We start from the raw sequence: 21361 nt of genomic DNA, 5'->3' as shown, positions 1-21361 counted from the left end.
AGGTTCCCAGGCTAGGGGTCGAATCAGAGCTGTAGCCACCGGCCTACGCCAGAGCCACAGCAACGCGGGATCCGAGCCGCGTCTGCAACCTACACCACAGCTCACGGCAACGCCGGATCGTTAACCCACTGAGCAAGGGCAGGGACCGAACCCGCAACCTCATGGTTCCTAGTCGGATTCGTTAACCACTGCGCCACGACGGGAACTCCCAAGAATATAATGTTTTAAAATGCACCATATGGGAGGTTAATATAGCCTACATATTAACATATACATGCATATACGTGCATTTCTTTTCTATTTTTACACAAATGATAGTACATTATATACATTATTCTTCACCTCACTTCTTACCTTCTATATGTCTCAAAGGTTAGCCTATGTCTACACACATGGAGCTAATTCATGCTTCTCAACAGTTGCATAATGCTCTTTTTATGGATGTACTATCAAGGAGATATGCTCTACCCATGGGCCTTTAGGGTCTTCCCAGTCTTTGACTATTATTTGAGACAATCTCCTTTATGTACATATAAGTATATGTAGGAGATTAATTGCTAAGATAAATTTTTTACTCAAAAAACGCTACTTGGAGTTCCCGTCGTGGCACAGTGGTTAACGAATCCGACTAGGAACCATGAGGTTGTGGGTTCGATCCCTGCCTTGCTCAGTGGGTTAACGATCCGGCGTTGCCGTGAGCTGTGGTGTAGGTTGCAGACGCGGCTCGGATCCCGCGTTGCTGTGGCTCTGGCGTAGGCCGGTGGCTACAGCTCTGATTCGACCCCTAGCCTGGGAACCTCCATATGCCGCGGGAGCGGCCCAAAGAAATAGCAAAAAAAAAAGACAAAAAATAAAAAAAAAATAATAAAATGCACCATATAAATAACTGCTCAAATTATCCCATTACCCCCTAAATTTTTAACCTTTTAGAATTTGAGAAATAATTGACATATATATAACGTTGTATTTGTTTCAGGTGTACAATATAATTCAATATTTGTGTATATACTGTGAAATGATCACCACCAAAGTATAGTTGACTGAATTTTTAACTTTTAAAGAAACGGACAATCTGCTGTTGGTGTATGTGGTTTAATTATGAAATAATCCAGATGATTATTTTATACTAGGTTACACCTCCACTTACTACTTAAGCTATCAAATCCTTCCTTTCTCTCCATATTCACCAGATTTTTGATCCATCATGGACCATTCATTTCCTTCAGCATATAAACACTTTGTCCGTTTAATAATGTCTCTCTCATTCTCACTTTTCTCCTTCTCTTGGCAGCAAAACTTCTTGAAAGAGGTATCTATACTCATCACGTATTTCTCTCTTTCCATTTTCTTTGAACCCACTCCCATTAGGCATTTTGCTCCCAGCTGTCCACTAGAACTACTTCTAGCCAAGTCATTACTTTTAGACTGTCAATTACTATCATAAATGAAAAGATTTCCCCAAAAGCTAAGAGTAAATTTTCTCAGTTCTTATATCTATTGTTTGTCCTAGGCTTGTAGATGTAAAAAGATGGATAAGACTGATTCTGTCTTTGTGTGAACTTATGGCATACTTGCCCTTTATTTCACAAATTAACCTAAAAAGCTAATGGTGAAAAGGGTTCATGAAAGTTTCCAAATGGGACATTTTTTAAACAAATGAGACTTTGTAAATAGCATTGATACATTTATAACTTAGATTATAAACTTGTTCTATAAATGTGGCTGCTGAAATAATTGATTTGTTTGTCATTCCCCGGTGAGTTTGCATAATCTTCAAAGAATGCCATCAGCTCCCCTGGTTTTCAGGCCTTTGCACTTGGACTGAAATTGCACCACTGGCTCGCTTTCTTTTTTTCTTTCTTTCTTTCTTTCTTTCTTTCTTTCTTTCTTTCTTTCTTTCTTTCTTTCTTTCTTCTTCCTTCTTTTCTTTTCTTTTCCTTCTTTTCTTTCTTTCTTTCTTTCTTTCTTTCTTTCTTTCTTTCTTTCCTTCTTTGTTTTTATTTTTTGTCTTTTTAGGGCCGCACCTTCAACATATGGAAGTTCCCAGGTTAGGGGTCGAATTGGAGCTGTAGCTGCTGGCCTACACCACAGCCACATCAACACCAGATCCGAGCCACATCTGTGACCTATACCACAGCTCACAATAATGCTGGATCCTTAACCCACTGAGCAAGGCCAGGGGTTGAACCTGCATCCTCATGGATTCTAGTCAGATTGGTTTCCACTGAGCCATGGCAGGAACTCTGCACCATTGGCTTTCCTAGGTCTCCGCATGCAATTGGCAGATTGTGGGTCTTCTCAGCCTCCATAATCATGTGAGCTGATTCCTAGAATCAATATCCTTTAAGTATATCTATATTATTTGTGTGTGTGTGTTTGTGTACGCTGTTGGTTCTGTTTCTCTGAAGAACCTGGACTAACATAGCAACTCAGTAAGCATGTCTTCAGCAAGCATGTTCATTCATTCGTTCAATAAACATGCATGGAGCTCATTATGTGTTAGGTTCTTTAGTAGATCTGTGATACTAAGATGACTAAAAACAACAATCCCACACTCAAGGAATTTTCAGTTAATCAGGAGAAACAGAAAACTTTGTAAACAAACCATTGCTCTGCAGTGAGATAACCACTCTGAAGGCAGATGCAAAGCACAAGGGTGGTGTGAGGGAGGGTGTGGTCAACCCCATGGAGAGAGATGCAGGCAGGATAGCCAAGAGGAGGGCATGAGCCAGTTCCTAAATGAACAGAGCAGAGGTGGCATTCCTAGTGATGCTGATAATGTGAGCAAAGTCACCTACACTTGAGACACTGAGACAAGCAGCTCACTTTATCTGAAGCAAGGCTGGAGGTGGGAACTGCTTTGGGGCAATGACTGGAGATGAGGGGCCAGGAGTTGCATGTACCTTGCTGAGAGCTTTGAGCTCTGCTCCCTTGGGAGCTCCTGGGTTTTTTTAAGTTGGGGACCATCAGAGAGGGAGAATTTCATATTAGAAGTATTATGTGGGTGGCAATATGAGAGTGAACAGAAAGTCAGAAACTGATGAACCAGGATCTAGGGAGTCCAGTTTAGAAACTTTTAAGTGACTGGATGTGTGGACATAAGGGCAGACAAACAGTCATAAGGAGGAAGGGACACAGTTGACACTTAAAAAGTAGAATCAGGAGTTCCCGTGGTGCTGCAGGCAGTAACGAACCCAACTAGTATCCATGAGGACATGGGCTCGATCCCTGGTCTGGCTCAGTGGGTTAGGATCTTGCATTGCCGTGAGATGTGGTGTAGGTCACTGATGAAGCTGTATCCCATGTTGCTGTGACTGTGGTGTAGGTTGGCAGGTGAATCTCCAATTTGACCCCTAGCCTGGGAACCTCCATATGCTGCAGGTGCAGCTGTAAAAAAACAAACAAAAAAGTAGAATCAGCAAGATTTAGCTTAGGAGGAGATTTAGAGGGAGGGGCTGGTGGAAAAGGAGGAGTGAAGGCTACCCCTAGGTCTCTTCACTAAATAGGAACTGGAGGGATTTTTGAAGAGAGCTTTCAAAGCTGTCTTGCTTATTTTGAGTTTGAGATTTCTAGGGGAGGTACAGCTGAAAATAACCAACTGAGAGTTCTCTATGTAAGTCACAAGCATGTATAAAATCCCTCAGAATGTATACATTAACTTAAAAAAAAGTAAAGGTCAGCGTCCTCAGTAACACCAACATTTAAAACTCAGATCCGGGGAGTTACCGTTGTAGCGCAGTGGAAACGAATCCAACTAGGAACCATGAGGTTGCAGGTTTCTATCCCTGGCCTCACTCAATGGGTTAAGGATCCGGCGTTGCCGTGAGCTGTGGTGTAGGTCGCAGACACAGCTCAGATCTGGTGTTGCTTGGGTCTGGAGTAGGCCGGCAGCAACAGCTTCGATTCAACCCCTAGCCCAGAAACCTCCATATGCCACGGGTGCGACCCTTGAAGGACAAAAGACAAAATAATAATAATAATAATAATGATAATAATAATAATAAAACTCAGATCCGTGGAAGGAAGTGTAGAAAATGGTTTGATTCTGGAGAAGCTGATTAGAAATGAGCAGTGCTGCAGAAACAAGGGAGGCTCTGCCCAGCGCTTCCGTGTTTGTGGCTGGGTCCTTGGTTTATCTCCAGCCTCTTTCACTTGCTTTCCTTGAACCTAGGAGCACAGAGAGAACTCAAATATTAAACTTCAAGGCAAGGGTCACATGGCTGGGGTTTAGCATCCTAGTTTTTAGTTGCCACAATCGAGTAATCCCTGCTCTTTAAAATGTCCGGTCACAAGACCCTGAAGCTGGATCCCCTACCGGGAACACAAGGTCAGTGGTGTACACTAGTCTCTTGAGTGTGAGTTTCTGTTTGTGTGTGGTTTTGCACTTATGTGCTGTCCTAAGCTTGAAATCAGAAAGGAAGAGGGACAATTTAAAGGGTATTTATAGCAAATCACTTGAATATTTAAAAGATAAAAAGTGGATCTATTACTTGGCCTCAGGGCATGAGAAAGCTTTTGTGCGGATTTGTTGTTCTTTTAAAAATGCCTCATTATTGCACCAAATGCCATCTCATAAGCTCTTTCTTGCATTAGCAAGATGCAGAACACTTTCTTGAAGAAAAGAAAGAAATCATGTGCATTTCTGTATATCACAATGTTTCCAGGAGTCAACTTTCTTTGAGAAAACGTCTTCTTGTTTTGAGTGACAACTCATAATTACACCAACAAATACTATTCACTGTAGCAACCAACAGATGGATACCCAGAAACACCCACTGGAAAATCAAAAAGACCAAGATACAAATTTCTCTGTGTTTTTGTTTTTTAGGGAGTTTTTTGTTTGTTTGAGTCTATTTGTTTTATTATTATTATCATTTGCTGCTGTTGGTGACTCTAATTCCATTTGAACCTGAATTTGGAAATCCTCAATAAAAAAGTACATATAAAAAGACACATGATTGTTTCTGGATCATTGATCCTATTTTTAATTTAGTCAGTGGTTACAGTGTTATTTAGAAACAATTTTTTCAGATTTTTTTTTAGCCACACCCATGGCATGTGGGATCCAATGGGAGTGAACTACATTCCACTGAGTGTAGACTGAGCCACTGCAGTTGGATTCTTAACCCACTGTGCCACAGCAGGAACTCCTTTTTTTTCAAATCCTAATTTGAATGAACAACATTTGAAAGACTAAATGTTGAGAGTAAGATTTGTAATTTGGACTTCATCCTCAAGGTTAGGAAAGAAAATATTCTGGATCAATCCAAGTTTTGCATAGATTTCCACAGCACTTAAGGAAAGTGATACTTTTCTTGAGAGTAGTTAAGCTTTGATCTAATCTCACCTCTTCTGATATATTTGAAAAGTTCAGCCCATTTGATAATGGTTGTAAAGTAGAGGTTAAGCTGCTTTAACAAAGCAATTTTAAATAAAATGGTTTAAAGAAGATGGTTCTAGGGAGAATAGTGCACGGTGTTAGGAAAGTTCTACTCCACATGGTTATTCAGGAATCCACCTTGCAGTATTGTCAAGCCTTAGGGCATTGTCATTGTCTGAATAATCAAAGCTAGCTTTGCTTAATCAAAGCATGGACATAGTCATATCCATATTCCAGCTATGGGATTAGGAAAGAGAGGTGCATTGGGTCAAGTGGCATGTCTTTAAACCTGAAGGTCCCCAAAGCTGCACACATCCCATTGGCCTGAACTTAGTCGCATAACCATACTTGGATGCAAAGGATGTCTAGCTGGGCATCCATCTGCCTCGTTAAAATTCTGGTGCTCTGGAAAGAAGGGAGAACAGATTTTGGTGGACAGTCAGGAGTTTTCTGGTCTTTCTGAGACATGCTGATAGAAACATTATAATGCTGAGCTTGGAAACACTAACTTCAAAAGGCAGGGCTTGTGGTTCAAACAACGGTTAATATGTGCTAAAGCTCATATTGCAGAATAAGGGAAATAAAATGCAATCTATTCCAAATGGGTATTTTTGGGAGAAGCAGTAATGCAGAAAGATAGTAAAAGAGCTTAAATAAACACATTTGAATAGGAGGTGATGTGTGGCAAGACAAATGAAAATCAGCTGATTTACCATGCCTCTATCCAAATGAAAATAAGGTCACCCCTGATTCTGAGAAGTTCATAGAGGAAAGGGAAAGAATTCTAATTAGGATTAAGAACATTATCTCTCTCCAAATGTCTGCAAGCATAGAATACCGGTTCTGTCTATGGCTATACCTATAATTTTGCAGTATGACTTTTTTAAAAGGAGGAGACAATTTGGTAAACTGATAACTAATTTAGATAATGCTAATTGTATTGGGTGGAAGATGATTAGGAGAGTTATGAAAGAAACCTCAAGTGTGCTGTGCATGGGATATTGTTGAAAACATGAATATTGTTAAAGCTGTTATCCGTTCCACAAAAAAAGCGATGATTCCTGGATGTGTTTGTATTACACAAAATCAGAAGGGGAGGAGCAGGGGGCAGGGATAGAGGGCATAGTGGTTGTGCTAATTTTGATATACTCTGGAACCCCTCTTAAGTCCCTCCTGAGCATGGAACATGCGTGCATGCGTGCATGCGTGCACACATATGACCTAGTTGTATTGCCTCATCACCTGGCTTTATAACACAAACTATGCTTTGCAAGTGGATTCCTAATACACATTTACGTCCTTTTCAGTTAAATACAAAGAGCCCTAGATATTGAGTGAGCCTTCCTTATTTTAGCTATGCACACAATTTGCTGCCTTAGAACACTGCGGGGCTTATATATCCCTTCCTGTGGAATGGTTGCTACCATTGAATCAGTTTGGGGAGGGGTAGTCAAGTATTTGTTTCCCGTCTTAAGTAAACGTAATTTGCTAAGCTCCACAAGTATGGTGTCTTTACAGAACCCACGTAGTGTTATTAGGAGTAATCATACTTTTTTCTTCACATCATGTGAACGTCAACAGGAGTGATTTGGTAACTATCCCATGAGCACTCAATCAAGCAAAAGACATGTTCTTTGTGAGATGGAGCAAACATCCTTCTACTTCTGAAATCCAAGTCAAGGAACCCATCTGAGCTTGTTATTTTCTGCCCTTTCCCCTCCTCACCTTCTGATCCATTCTCTACTCTTTTCAGCCTTTCTTTGTGCCATGGGAAGGTGACCCTTATGGACCATATCTCCTGAGCTCCATTGCTGGTGGACTTAGATTCAATCCATCTTTGAAGATCAGAAGGTGAGAGTAAATGTTTGGGCAGTTTTTCTTGGCTTCCTCCTTCGTTCCACACCCTACCTGAGGCACAGCTTATTATTCCCTATATGACCACAGCACCCATTGGGTGACTCTTCTCTGCCCTTTCATCTCTCATTGTGTTCCAGTAACCTGATCTCTTCTTCTGTCCCTTCAGTTTGGAGATGATAATGGCTTCCTACTATAGCTAATGCCTGGAACTTCATCTGTTGTTTATTTCCTCAACCCAGCCCTCACCTCCTTAAGTAGTAATTTCCTTAACGTTTCTTCATTTAAACCACCAGGGTGAATCTGGTTTGTGCCGCAACCATAACAAGAAGAGAGCTGATAAACCTTTGTGGTGATATACATTCAACAGCTTCCATAAAGAATTATCTATGCCTACTCTGTCCAATTTCCTTTCTTTATTTCTCCCTTGAATTCATTCCAACAAGTCAGTGCCCCTGTCACGCTACCATTTCTGCCATTGCAAAGTCACCAACAAGGTTAATAATAATCCAGTGGTCAGTTCTTAACCCTCATCTTACTTAATCTCTCAGTAGCACTGGGCACAGTTGACCCTTCTCTCCTCTTTGAAATCTTTTCTTCACTTGGACATCATGCTCTACTGACTTTTCTAATACCTCATTGGCCACTTTTTCTCTGCCGCCTTTGCTGGTTCCTCCTTTTGGCAGAGCCTGGATAGCTACTTATGCAACATGCTTTCTGTTTCCCGTGAGCACTTATTTAGACTGCATTTCTGAATCTCCCTTGCAATTTGAAGGGCCCACAGGTACCACTTCTAAGCATGGTTCCTAAAATTTTATCATACACCATCCTCCATGTTCCTTCTTTCCTCCTTGCATGATGCAGATACAGCGAGCTCAGAAATCATGTGTTAAAGATTGAGGAGCCACAGAATGGAAGAAGAGTCACTCATTAATCAGGACACCCATTTTGGTCTTTATGTGAGTGAGAAATATACTTCTATTAAGTTTGAACTATATTCATTTCTGGTGATGCTGGTTACAGCGAGTAGTAATATCTGGATAGATTTGCATCTTCTCTCCCAGACCCCTCAACCCTGAGTGCCCAGGGCTCAGTCCTTAGATCACTTCTCTTCCACCCTCTCTCCCTTGTGGCCTCATCCAGTCTCACACCTTTATTTTATTTCTATTTTATTTTATTTTATTTTATTTTGCTTTTTAGGCCCACACAGCATATGGAAGTTCCCAGGCTAGGGATCGAATTGGAGCAGCTGCTGCTGGCCTACGCCACAGCCACACAGGATCTGAGCCACGTCTGCAACTTACACTACAGCTCACAGCAATGCCAGATTGTTAACCCACTGAGCAAGGCCAGGGATTGAACCCACATCCTCATGGATACTAGTCAGGTTCATTACCACTGAGCCACAGTGAGAACTCCCAGTCTCACACCTTTAAATACCACCTCTGTTTTTGGAAACTTCTTTCTTCAAATACCCAGACTAAAAACAAGTCTTGAGTGTCACATCTGATCATTCATTAAATCCATTTAGACCCAGGATCTTCTCCTTTCTCATCATCTGCACAGGGTCACGTGGGTCAAAAATCTGCACCTAGAATACTATGATAGCCTCTTATTGGTCTTCCTGCTTCTGCCTTTGCCCTTTGCAGGCTGTCCTTAACCTAGTCACTAAAACGAGTTGTTTAGAATAAAAGTCAGCTCATGGTCCTCCTCTGCTCAAAACCTTTTTAACCTTGCAACCCACTCTTTACAGTGGCTTCCAAGATCCTGCCTAAGCAGCCCTTGTTACCTCTTTGCCTCACTTCCTACAGCTCTCCACTTGAACACTCTTGCCATGCTGGCCTCCTTACACATGTCCACCTCAGAGCCTCTTTTCTTCCTGTTTCTCCTCCCATGGCCTCCACCCATCACCTCCTTGAGGCAAATAGTATTTTGTCAGTGAAATTCCATGACCACCCATTTCAATTGCAACCCTTCAACACACACTCATTTCTCTCCCTCCCTTTTCAGTTCTTCTCCATAGCAGTTATTGCCAATATGCATAACATTTATTTGATTGTCTTGTCTCTTTGGTCTTCTCTCTTCAGGATTTAGCTCAGCGCAGGGAGGGATTATGGTTGGGTTTTTTTTTTTTTTTTTTTCCTGCTGTATTTCAGCACCTAGAACAGGGCCTGGCACACATAATAGTACTCAAGAAATATTACTGGAATGAATGAACAAATGAATGCACTCTTCTGCTTTCCTTTTTAAACTAGACAGAATGAAAAAAAAAGTTTTAAAGTGCTTCTTAAAAAATAGGGAGTTCCGGAGTTCCTGCCCTGGCTCAGTGGTTAACGAATCACACTAGGAACCATGAGATTGCAGGTTTGATCCCTGGACTCGCTCTGTGGGTTAAGGATCTGGCATGGCCGTGAGCTATGGTGTAGGTCAAAGATGTGGCTCGTATCTGGCGTTGCTGTGGCTGTGGTATAGGCTAGCGGCTGTAGTTCCGATTTGACCCCTAGCCTGGAAATTTCTCTAGGCTGCGGGTTCGGCCCTAAAAAGCAAAAAAAAAAAAAAGAGGGGGGGAGTTCCTGTTGTGGCTAGGCAAGTTAAGAACACAACATAGTTAAAAAAAAAAAGACTTCCCATTGTGGCTCAGTGGTTAACGAATCTGACTAGGAACCACGAGGTTGCAGGTTCGATCCCTGGCCTTACTCAGTGGGTCAAGGATCTGGTGTTGCTGTGAGCTGTGGTGTAGGTCGCAGACGTGGCTCAGATCCCGTGTTGCTGTGGCTGTGGCGTAGGCCAGCAGCTGCAGCTCCAATTAGACCCCTAGCCTGGAAACCTCAATATGGCGCAGGAACGGCCCAAGAAATGGCAAAAAGACAAAAAAAAAAAAAAAAAAAAAAAAAAGAACACAACATAGTGTCCCTGAAGATGCAGATTTGATCTCTGGCCTCCCTCGGTTGATTAAGGACTTGGTGTTGCCACAAGCTTCTGTGTAGGTCGAAAATGTGGCTCGGATTGGCATTGCTGTGGCTGTGGCGTAGGCCTCAGCTGCAGCTCTGATTCAGCCCCTAGCCTGAGAACTTCCATATGCCGTGGGTGCAGCTATGAAAAGAAAAGAAAAAAAAAGGCTATGGAAGGAAAGGGACAGGGAGAAAGGAAGAAGGAAAGAAAAAATCTGTGGTTTCACACTCTTAACAAAATACGCAGCACCATTATCAGCCAGCATTTTCACAGCCCTCAAAATTGAATCCATCCCAATAATCATGATGACAGAGCCATTTGTAGAAGACTGGGGTCCTATGACCAGCATTCCAAGAACCCAGGGCAAGTAGGCTCTTGAAGCTGGTGTTGTTAGGGTGAACATAACAATATGTTAAACCATGTATATCTTAAATTCATGTAACATTATGAAATGGTTATTGTTTTAGCATGTTTTTAAATGTATTTATATTTCTCTCTGTAAAAAATATTATATACACTGTGTACAAAATTTGGAAAATATAGGAAAGGATAAAGGAAAAAAGAAGGGTGAAAGAGAAAGGAAAAAAGTTAGAAACTCCCATCGGCTCAAAGACATAAACAATTAACACATTGTCTCATGACCTACAATCTTTTCTTTACATTTAAAAAGTCTTCTTTCAATGACCTTAATAAGTTAAATACATTAGCATGAACCTCAATGCACATAACACAAAGCACTTATCAAATACTAAACCAGAGCTGCTCTTATTTCTTCCTGCACACACTTGGCAATCAGCTCACATGATCATAATTATCCTGTCATCAGCAGCATTTAATGACAGACAGGGCCATTCAGACCTGATAGACAGCCCAATGTGCAGATTTGAGTAGCCCGTTTTCTCAATGTGAAATAGCAATTCCATTTATGTAGCAGTAATGAAACATTTCTTACTGAAAAACCATAAGAGATTAAACATGGTTTTGGCCTTGCCTATGAGTAATGATGTCGAATGATGTAGTGGGGTAATTATTGTGAAGACTTAATTCCTGTGTCATCAGGTATTTATAGATATACAAAGCATTCTACTGATTAAACAGCATTCAAGGTGACTAAACATTAACTGTGATTGACAGTTTACAGCTCAGACAGACTAAAAAGATTAAATGACATTAGGAAGTGGCAGGTGACTTCTTTTCCCTCGGGGCATTTTACCCTGTGAGAAAACGGTTGACACGTCTAGTAATATTGCTAACAAGTAAGTTCTGAATTATTTGCTTGCAGCAGTCATATTCTGAGAAGGAATGCAAATCCTGTTATGCATCTTTTTCATCTTGGTGAGGTTGCAATGGCTATAAAAGTTAGATATAAGGTAAAGGAAAAGTATAAGTTCCCTTGAGACTTAAAATACCCTGAAACATGTCCAACTTCTAGGGGCAGATAATATTTCAAAGCTGTTGGCTGAGATCAATTTGTGTTATATGTGATACATTCTCTTTCAGAAATAGAGCCAAGATTATCCCAAATTCAGTTATTCAGAATTTCAGGTAATCAACATTACTTCTCTATAAAATTTCCCTGTAGCTGAGCCTTCAGTTCTGTTACATGATTCCTAATTACATACCTAGGCCTGCCTTACCGCAGCCTCTATCCTTTTTTCTTTCCAGAAGGTTCAGAAGAGATTTTTTTTATTTAAACCATCTTCTCTTTAAGCTGGATAGTACTACTTCCTACAAAATCATAATCATAAAACCTTACATGGTTATCATTCTTTGAACTTTATGAAATGTTTCTTTTTTCTCTTTTATCTCAGAGGAATAATAGTACCTATGCAAAAGGTTAATATGAGAGCTAGGTTAAAGAAGGCATGTGAAGTCTTTAGCACAGTGCTGACCCCATAGCATTTGCCAAATAACTGTAAACCGTTCAAATGAACTAATTTACTATACTTCATCCTTACAGGAGCCTCATAAAGTGGATAAGATTATTTTTATTGAGTGCCTTTGAATCTAAGGCACAAAAGTTGAGTGGATTTCCTAAAGTCAAGACATTCGGAGGGATCTGAGTCAAAAGTAGAATCCATACCTGCTGGTTTCCAACCTTAGATTTGTCGCCGAGGATCTTCTGGACCACATGATTGCTCTGGGGTGAGAGACGGCCCAAGACTCCTGCATGTGTTATCCCTTAAGGCATCATAACTGTCGGTAATGCTCCCCAGCTATACTCCCATCAACATCTTTAGTCCCCATCTCATTTCTCTTCTATTAAGACTACTTTGTGCTCATTGAGGCTTTGCTCCCTGACAGATCTGGGTTTGAATCCTGATTCTTAAAAGCTGTGTATAAAGTGGACATAGGTTTGTAAAGTGAGCTATTGCCTGTGTAGTACCTGACAAGTGGAAACACTCAGTAATTTATTTGCACTGTTATTACTATTATTCCTAAATAAACCCCAGCGCTCCACTGCTGTCCCTGCCACCACAGCCACATCTCTACACCAATACTCCTTGGGCTCCATCCAACCCGACTCATGGCCTCAACACTCCATCCAGAGTACCCTCTCCCCACCAAGGCATACCTTCTTCTGACCTCTCCAGGACCTCTCCTGTGTGGGGTCCTGTGGACTCTTTCCTCCCCACTGGGTGCTTTCGGTTTGGGCATCAGGGCACCCACCCTGGTGCTTTTCCTACACATGGCTCCCTCCTCTTCCGGTGGCACCACTTCCCACTCTTCATCCCACCCTTCAGAGCTCTATCTGTCTCTGAAGACAAAGTCTTGTATTTACTATTCTTCTCTTCAGCTGTGCCCAGCAAGGATCATGGTTTTATTTAACTCCCCATATTCACCACCTTGCATTCACTGTTTCTGCTTTGGGAGCAATTAATTTGTTTATTCCTATATCTATATCTATAATTTTTTCTCTAAAGCTTGGTGAGAACAATCGAAGGGATGTGAATAATATTATTGACAGGAAGTGAAAGGGATTCTTCATCTGCATCCCTTTAGCCACCCTTTTCAAGCCTTTCAGAGGTGAGTCAAGGAACCCCCATAGGTCTTATCCCTTCAGTGAAGGCAGAATGTAAGGGAGCAGTTCTCCCACCACTTCCTTCCCTGCAAGGTCTTAGCCATCTTTTAAAAGGTTAGAAACTTATGAATAATCAAAGCACATCTCTAGGACTGGGGTCCCTTTTGGACTGACATTAAGGTGGCAGTAAATTCAAACTCAGACAAGTGCTCTGGCCCAGCTGGGCATCCCAGAGAAAGTGAGGCTCAGGCATCCTGTCTGAATAACCACTTCTGCTGCCACTATCTCAACACACCAGAAATAGTTATCATAACCAGCTGTCTGCAATCACAGAGTGCCGGAAACCCCTCTAAAATCCCCAAAAAGTCTTCCCATTCTTATAGTCTCCTTCACACCCAAGTGCCGTGGTGTATATCTCATTGTATAATTGTAACTGCTCTACCATGTGTGTTTGATTAGGGTGTCGTGTTGGCCCCAGGCATTCCTTGTTACAGAGGCACAGGTACAGCAAAACTAGGGCCACTCACCCAAAGTGGTTCTAACGAGAAAGAAATTTGGGGGTAAAGGGTAGGAACTCAGCAACCTCTTTCTCTTTCTCCAGTTTGGTGCCTGGAGACACCCCAAGTATGGTATAGACATGCGTGTCAGTGCCCTTTTACATAGAAAATAGGAAATGAATTCCAAACAATACGGGAAACAGCTGACCCTTTTAGCACAATGCTTAAATATGCTAGTGCTGAGCCAAGGCAGCATGTGCAGAGTAAATATTTTAATCCCTAATTAATCACTTTGGTTAGATTGGTAAAACACAAGTCTAATGAAAATAATTTGAAATTTCCTTCATGAATAATTGCCTTGTTCAGGGAATTGTGGGAAGAGTCAACTGACTGACCTTCCATTCTTACTCAGCTGTACTGCTCTGAGACTTAATTTGTGTCCTTCAACCTCTTCCAGTCACCGTCATGAGATTAGAAATACCTTTCGTGCAGTTCAGCAGCAACTATGCAATATGACAGTTAAGTCAGCAGAGAGGTAAGGAACCAAGCAACTCCTCGCTTTCTCGCCGTGCAGCCGTACAGTACACTGTAGAGGGGAGAGTGTCTTTGCAACCCTGCATTCTTTTATCAGGTTGTGAGCATGATGGATTGCTCCAGGTTATTGAACTGTTCCTGTTCCTTTTTAATTAAAAACTTGAATAATAAGGTGCCCAGGGTTTGGGCATTTACAAAGGGGAGAGAAAGAATTTTCCAGCTCTGGGTGCTGATGAATGCTATCCTTATTAGCACTGTGCCACCAGATTTAATTACTTCTTTGAGTAAATCAAATCTTTCTTACAGGGCAATGTTCCCGGGGTGTGCAGAGACCAAAGGTTAAGCCACCTTACTAGTTACCTGCTCAGACATGTTGGAACCTCTTAGATGTGGGTTGCAAGCGTGCTCTATTCCATCCCTGTTCCTTCCTGCTTGCCTGCCTGTTCTCCTTAACTTCCTCCCTTCCCCTCAACCCCCTTCCAGCAATGAATGTATTGCTTATCTGGTTGGAATGTCACTAGGAGTGATGCCTGGCAATGTGCCATATGGCTGGTGCACTCTGGCTCACACTGCAGTCATTGCTAAAAATTGCCTGGTCCACCAGTCAGTTTGGCCAGTTCTATGGACTGTCAAGGTCCACCTGGTGGACCATCTGCCACCTCCCCCTGGAGGTTCCTCCTCTCTTTTGTTTTCCAGTCTGGTCCTCCTTCTCAATCTTGCTTTTTTATTTGGAAGATACAAATATTTGGGAGAATTTTGCTTTTGCTTCTCATCATTGAGGAGCACATGATGTACTGGGGTTGCTGGAATTCATTCGGATAATAGCACCTTAACTCTTTGTTTTCCTCCAGTTGCTTTGCACAGTGGCCAAACAAATGGCTTAAGACGCTTGGTTACAGGGCGGAAAAATACCATTCAAATGGAGAAGCATAGAGGCAGGCAACTCGTAACCCAGGTGATAATTGAACCAAATTTTGGAGCAGATTTGGTGACTCTATTCACAAATGGAATTAACCACATCCCATGCCAAAAGGGCCATGGAAGCCCTTCCATTTTACAGGGTCAGAGGCATAGAGAATTGAAAGCCAGACCTTTGGTTTTCAGTATATTTTGACCATTGTGGGTGTGTGAAGGGTAATTCTGCATCCTATAGCATGATGTATGGTGAAGCATGAGCATACTGTTGTCCTAAAGACCATCTTTAAAAATAACTCCAAAGAATTCCTCCCCAGAGCTCTTGCTGCCGGACCTCTGAATCAAAGGGTCGCCAGCAGTGAGTCTAGTTCAAGGGGAAAGGGCAGAAAGAGCACACGGGGCTGCAGGAGTGAACATGGACTGCTTTATCACTGTGCCCAGGTCGGGGCCTGCTGCCGCCATCTAAAGAGTGCTTGCCCTTCCTCACCAGGTAACCTGTGCTAGAAAGGAGCAACGTGATTGCTCTTTCAGGGCTCAGCTCTACAGCTGGACCACCTTTGATCTGAGCCGTACCACCCCATGCTCTCCACAAAGCAGACCTGGAACTCTTTTTGGAATTTTCTGTCTGTACTCATGCTTTTTGCAGCTTTTCTGATTTAAATAAGTCAGTTCAGAACACTCATAGACCCTGTGGTATGAATACAAAAAGGTCCTTTGTGGTTGTGTATTTCTGGAGTCACTGGATAGAATTTGAACTCTGATAGTGTCCACTTTACAAGTTATCCCTATGCTGGAGCATGTTCTATCCATTACCTGAGAGTCTTTGTTTCAGTGTTTCATGCATTCATCGTTAACTAAGCACCCACTAGATATCAAGTGCCGTGCTGAGAAATGCCCTAATCAAATGTAGCCCTCACTCTAAAGTTTTTCTCAATGCTGCCATTTAATTCTATCTTCCCACCTCTTCAGTTGGTTTTTGTTTTTGTTTTTTCTCTTTTTGCAGCCACACCTGTGGCAGGTGGAAGTTCCTAAGCCAGGGGTCAGATAGGAGCTGCAGCTGCTGGCCTATGCCACAGCCACAGCAACACCAGTCCTAGCCACATCTGTGACCTACAACACAGCTCAAAGCAATGCTGGATCCTTAACCCACTGAGCGAGACTAGGGATCAAATCTGCATCCTCATAGGGACAATGCCATGTCCTTAAGCTCTGAGCCACAGCAGGAGCTCTTCTTCAGTCGTTTTAAGATCTACCATTGACTTACCATTCCTTTGGCCATTCATATATTTTTTCTTTCCCTCCAACTTTGCTTATTTTAGTCTTAAATCCCTCTTATAACTAAACCCAGAAGTAGTTAAACTGAGACGATTGGGCCATTTGCAGAGAGATGGATATGGAAATATGAAAAGATGGGTAGATAGGTGGATAGACAGATAAATGCTAGATAGAGATAGCTTTTTGGGTGAGCTGTTTTGTGGCACAGAAACATTAAAATGGAAGAAATATAAGACGTTCTCTGAGAGTCCTCCTCTCATAGAGGTTCACAGTTCCCTGACTTGCTCAAGGTCATAGCTAACTGTTTTAGAGTTGAAACTGGAAAACCGGCTTCTGACTTTACTCCTTGCAGTTTCCAACACAGTGATCCTTAACCCAATATAATTTAGGCTCCATGCTTTGATTCTTCTGCTACCTAATCAGTAAGAAATGGATGAAATACCAAAAAGATTCAAGCATCTTAATAATAGTAAATTTTACAGGCCCAGAATATATTGACAAAACATTGGAATTTTCACCTGTTGTTTCCTTGGGATAGATATTCCAGGCAATAGTCCAGAACTCGGCTACCATCAACACTGGAGAGATGGCAGACTTCCTGTCCCTTCTCATACCCTGTTTGAATGACTTTGGTGGTGTTTCTTCATCGGCCAAGTTTCTACATTAAGGCTGAATACGTGGCTGGCACAGGAGCTGCCTTCTGGACAAGGTAAACTCTAGGTCTGAGTATGGAGACCAAGAGGCGAGTCCCCTCATCCTTCATAATGACAGTTCTAGAAAGTACCTAGACCTTTTTCCTTTTTTAAAAAAAAAAAAAATCTGGTTTCCAGAAATTAGCTCCTCAAACCTGAAGCAAATTAGACTCGCTTTTTGTGGGCAGACATCTCATTTACAGAAGCTTCCTTTTCTTTATTCCAGTTTTAGTTTCTTATTGATTTGTTGCTTGTTTATCTTATATAGCTCCATGAGTTCAGGAAAGAATCACATATTGAAAACCTCAAATAGTTTGAGTCTGTGAAAGCAGGTTGCCATTAACAAAGAGAAGCACACAGCCCAGACTTTCAGGGCACACACCTCCCTTTTCTTTGCTTTTGGGGTGAGCTGTTATGTGGCACAGAAACATTAAAATGGAAGAAATATAAGACGTTCTCAGGATTGGGGGGCTGAGGTCAAGAGGTGGATATGCTATCAAGGTCATGGAAATTTGGACCCTAGATTGGGGAATGAGGGCAGATCAGATGTCAGGTGGTTTATGGAGATTGAAGATTGCTCCCAGAGTTTGTTTCCCTAGCTATGTCCATGCTATGGGAAGTGGTAGAACTTAGCTTCTTTGTCCTTAGAGCTGCTGCTGGTAGAGCTGAGCTCATGGGCTTTCAAATCCTGGGCCCATATATGTCTCCTCTGGTCTATGACAGTGCCCTTGGGAATATCATTTTACCTGGAAAGGGCTGAGGACAGAGGAAAGTGGTGCCCTATACCTGTATCACCCTAAATGCAAACTAGGGCTTATAGGGAGACAGTTTGCACTCCATTTGAATAAGAACATAAAACAATTAGGGACAATTGTCAGTTGACACAAACAATGAGCTCTCTGGCATTGGAAGCAAGAGGCTTGAAAGCTATCTTTCAAGGATTCAGAATGGAGGGAGTTGTTTGGGATGGAAAGTTGGATAGATGACTTTTAAGATTTGTGTAACTGAAAAGGTTGTGATTCCCTGAATATCTTCAATATAAATCTATGTCATAGGTTTATGAATATCCTTTAATTCCATTTCCACATTGGCTCATTAGTGTATGAAGGCCAATGGCAGGACGAGAAAAGGCAAATGCTCCTAGGATCAGGTTTCAGGGGCCTCAGGAAGGCTCCACTGATTAGAAACAGACACAATTACAGCCTCAGTCTTTTACTTAAGGCTATGTCCTCTAGGCAAATGCAGCCTATCTGGGAAAAACAATGCACTAAGTGTTCCCAGTCTAACCCCAGTGCACTGAGGCACAATGATTGCAGAGTCGTGTGTTTAAGAGAACAAGCTTTGCAATGAGTCTTCTGGTTGGAATCCCTGTGTGAGTTTCAGCAAACCCTTATTCCCATCTGCAAAATGGGGATAAGAATACCTATCTTCTAGGGTTGCTGGGAGAATTAAATGACAATACATGTCAAATGCTTAGACAGAGCCTGGAAGAAGTGAGAGATCAGGAAATACCAGTGATTATTTTCTCCTTGGTTTGAAGGGTTTGATCAGACTCTTTCTTGAGAGTAAGTTCAGCTTCGTGTAGGTGAAGGGCAAGGAGGGATTTTTGCATTAGGGAAGGCGGTTCTTTGGAAGGCTGGAGATGGGAACCAAGGGGCTGGAATTTAAAGAAAGCAGAAACACAGAGTGCAGGGGCAACACCTTCTATTTTGAAATGTTGCCCAATGAAGTCCTGTCCTGCCTGGTTTTCTGAGTTTCTTCTTTGATGAGTAAACCCCAGATAAAAAGTTTTGAGGACTCCGTGGCCTATCAACTCATCAGACTTGAAATCCAGAGGAGACCCACCAGTCTTTTCAGCTTTCCCCACCCCCACCGCCCCCATCTCAAGTAAGACAAGTCCAGAGAGAAGCAAAGCCCCCAAACAGAATGCGTTTGCTATGAGAGCCTAATCTACCTCCCGGAAAATTGTCCGCGGATTTTAATTAAGTTCCTCTAAAGACCAGTGAACCTCCCGGGCTACGGACAAAGGGGGAGAAGTAGCCTGCCAGGTGGTGGGCCTCACCAGCTTCTCAGAGAAGGTAGGGTGAGCATTCACAACTTTTGTCTTTCTCATGACGGCGCCCAGCTTTATCACAACGTAAAAGAAAATCTATGTCATCGTACAAAGGGAGTCTTTGAAGCCTCCTTCAGTGGTTTTAACAACATGGATGGCTGCCTTGCTGTTAGTTCTTCCTTCTCCCCCGCTTTCTCCTGCTTATGTGAGGTTTAAAAATTAATTTAGAATACACGAGATCAGTGAAACAAGGGCATTAGATGGTGTCCCCCAGAAGTAGACTTCTTGTACTCCAAAAATGTTCTTAGAAACACATGTGAGTTTCTTTGCTCTCAAATTAAGGAGGATTAAAGCCGCCAGACAGTTGTTGCTCAGTTCCTTTGGATCATGTGGCCAAGGCTGAAAGCCTTAAGTTGCTGGCGTGAACCTAAGTCAGTTGCCTGATCTCCAAATTAATTTTTGAATTAAATGATTGTCCCCCCCTCCCTTTTTCCCTTCTAATTGAGACTTCCATTGAAAAATGCTTAGCAAACAGATGGAAAAACCCAGAACAAAAGGCTGTTGTGAAATGATGAAAGGGGGGTCATTTGAAACAGTTTTAGGTTAGTACTAAAGGTGCAATCAAATCTTTCTTTTAATCTTATTTTTATTAACTATAAAATATTTTAAAAAGTTATAAGCATTGTATACAGGTGGAACATAAAGAATGTCTGAAAGAGCTTAGATCATTTCATAGGCCGCTTGTATGAGCTTCTTCTCAGTGACACAGCAGAGACTTTAAGGCAGAATAGCTTCATGTTTAATTCTGCAATAACAATGACATTATCTTATAAATCTTAAGCAGTGTTTTAATGACCTGAACACTTCTAAAAAGTTTCTGAAAGGTAAAATAAAAAGAGAGACAGTGTTTAAACCCCCAAATGAGAAAGAGCAATGTACTGAAGAACAGTGATGACAGACAAGTGTTTCAATAAGGAAGTGATATTCAGAAAGTAAAGGTTTACTTGAAGGGGAAAAAAAAGGCAAAATGATAACATTGGGGATGCACAAAAATTTCAGTTGTGTCAAAGGCTTAGATTCGAAATGTTCAGTAAGAAACTTCATGCTGAAAAAAATGCAGTATTGTATAGTGATGCATATGTCAAAATCCTAAAAAGTCAACTTGATCATTAAAAACAGTCTTAAAGCCAATCATTATTGGCTGACAGTGAAATAAAATGTTTGCCCAATCAATTTTATTTAGACCAGCCACCATTTAGTCATCAGATCCATGGCAAGACTTTTCTTTATGTGTGAAAAGTGCAGGGTTTCTCAATTCTATCACCTTGAAGACCTCTTTATGGATTGAGAAAAGGTAAAGGAATAGGTGAGAACAGATACTGTTTGTGTTGTTTTTGTTGTTGTTGTTGTTGCTAGGGCTGCACCCCTGGCATATGGAAGTTCCCAAGCTAGGGGTTGAATTGGAGCTGCAGCTGCTGACCCACACACAGCTCATGAGACCAAGGATCGAACCTGGATCCTCATGGATACTAGTCGAATTCCCAACCCACTGAGCCACAGTGGGAACTCCAAGAACACTGTTTATGATTCAAGTGCTGGAAAGGTGTCCTATGGCTCAATGAGTTAAAATTCTTAGAACTCTTAGGACATGGTTGTTACAACCATGTAGGGTTAAGTCAGAACAACTTTATTAAAGGAGAATCATGCATGTGTGAGAAGGAACAAGTCCTTGGAAGAGCAGTTAAAAACCAGAGTTCCAGAGTTCCCGTCATGGTTCAGTGGTTAACGAATCCAACTAGGAACCATGAGGTTGCAGGTTTGATCCCTGGCCTTGCTCAGTGGGTTAAGGATCCGGCGCCGCCGTGAGCTGTGGTGTAGGTTGCAGACGCAGCTCCGATCCCGAGTTGCTGTGGCTCTGGTGTAGGTCAGTGGTGATGGCTCCCATTCGACCCCTAGCCTGGGAACCTCCATATGCCTCGGGAGCAGCCCAAGAAATGGCAAAAAGACAAAAACAAAACAAAACAAAAACTGAGTTCCCTGGTGGCTCAGCAGATTAAATGATCTATCATTGTCATTGCTGTGGTGCAGGTTTGATCCTTGGCCTGGGAACTTCTGCATGCAATGGGCATAGCCAAAACAATACCAACAAAAACAAAAACAGAGCTGCTAACTAGACTTGGCACTTTC

General features: G+C 42.0%; 1 long non-coding RNA gene across 2 annotated transcripts in view; it reads left to right on the top strand.

The window, feature by feature from the left end:
* Positions 1-21361, top strand: part of LOC106509119 — an 89601-nt gene that overhangs the window by 53979 nt on the left and 14261 nt on the right. For both annotated transcript variants that reach the window (XR_002347067.1, XR_002347068.1), the window contains exons 2-5: positions 7134-7231; positions 8099-8193; positions 12147-14240; positions 16968-17138. This is a non-coding gene — a long non-coding RNA (uncharacterized LOC106509119). The remainder of the gene's footprint in view (positions 1-7133; positions 7232-8098; positions 8194-12146; positions 14241-16967; positions 17139-21361) is intronic.

Source organism: Sus scrofa, chromosome 1 (assembly GCF_000003025.6).
Source record: "Sus scrofa isolate TJ Tabasco breed Duroc chromosome 1, Sscrofa11.1, whole genome shotgun sequence".
NCBI lineage: Eukaryota > Metazoa > Chordata > Mammalia > Artiodactyla > Suidae > Sus > Sus scrofa.
This window is presented reverse-complemented; position numbering and strand designations above follow the sequence as displayed.